Source organism: Chinchilla lanigera, unplaced genomic scaffold (genome assembly GCF_000276665.1).
Source record: "Chinchilla lanigera isolate Chin_1 unplaced genomic scaffold, ChiLan1.0 scaffold00190, whole genome shotgun sequence".
NCBI classification, from domain to species: Eukaryota; Metazoa; Chordata; class Mammalia; order Rodentia; family Chinchillidae; genus Chinchilla; species Chinchilla lanigera.
The window spans coordinates 415,194-416,490 of record NW_004955591.1 but is presented as its reverse complement, the minus strand read 5'-3'; the positions used below and the strand labels follow the sequence as shown (position 1 = coordinate 416,490).

Genomic DNA, 1,297 nt, shown 5'->3' with positions numbered 1-1,297 from the left:
TTTCTGGGTGTTGACTTTGTATCCAGCTACACTGCTGAATTTGTTGATTAATTCAAGGAGTCTTCTTGTGGAGTTTTTGGGGTCTACCATGTAAATTATCATGTCATCTGCAAATAGTGATAGTTTTACTTCTTACTTTCTTATTCTTATTCCTTTTTATTTCTCTCTCCTGTCTTATTGCTCTGGCTAGTGGTTCCAGAACTCTATTGAACAGGAGTGGTGACAGTGGGCATCCTTGTCTTATTCCCGATTTTAAAGTAAAACCTTTCAGTTTTTGTCCTTTGAGAATGATGTTGGCTGTTGGACTGTCATAGATGGCTTTGATCAGGTTAAGGTAAAGACCATTTATTCCTATTTTCTGTAGAGTTTTTGTCATCAATGCATGTTGGACCTTGTTGAAAGCTTTTTCTGCATCTATTGAGATGATCGTGTGGTTTTTATCTTTGGCTCCGTTGATATGATGTATAACATTTATAGATTTGCGAATATTGAACCAATCCTGCATTTCTGGAATGAATCTAATGTGGTCGTGATGTATGATTTTCTTGATAATTTGCTGCATTCTACTTGCTAATATCTTATTGAGTAAAGTTGCATCTATATTCATGAGGGAGATTGGTCTGTAGTTCTCTTTCTTGGTTGGATCTTTCTCTGGTTTTGGTATCAGTATGATGCTTGCCTCCAGAAATGAGTTAGGGAGAATTGCTTCCTTTTCAATTCCATTGAAGTGTTTGAGGAGTGTTGGTATTAAACCTTCTCTGAATTTCTTGTAAAATTCTGCTGTAAATCCATCAGGGCCTGGACTTTTCTTTGTCGGTAGGTTTTTAATCACACTTTCAATCTTATTAATTGATATTGGGTTGTTCAGGAATTTGATATCTTCTTGACTCAACCTTGGTAATTCATACATATCTAGGAATCTGTCCATCTCTTCTGAGTTTTCTATCTTACGGAAATAAAGATTTTCAAAGTAGATATTAATGATCTTCTGAATTTCTGTGGAATCTGTAGTCATTTCATCCTTTTCATTCCTTATTGCATGAATCTGAGTTCTGTCCTTCCTTTTCTTGATAAGGTTACCTAGGGGTTTATCAATTTTGTTTATTCTTTCAAAGAACCAGCTCTTTGATTCATTTATTTTTTGGAGGGTTTTCTTTGTCTCAGCTGCATTAATTTCTGCCTTAATCTTTATAATCTCCTCCTTTCTTTGGGCTTTGGGCCTGACTTGTTCTTCTTTTCCTAAAAGTTTAAGATGTAGCATTAGGCTACTTATTTGTTCTCTTTCTGTTTTCCTTAT

At 35.2% G+C, this 1,297-nt stretch overlaps 1 protein-coding gene across 1 annotated transcript in view; it reads left to right on the top strand.

The window, feature by feature from the left end:
* Positions 1 to 1,297, top strand: part of LOC102028812 (testis-specific protein TSX-like) — a gene marked incomplete in the record, with an annotated part of 39,443 nt that overhangs the window by 37,627 nt on the left and 519 nt on the right.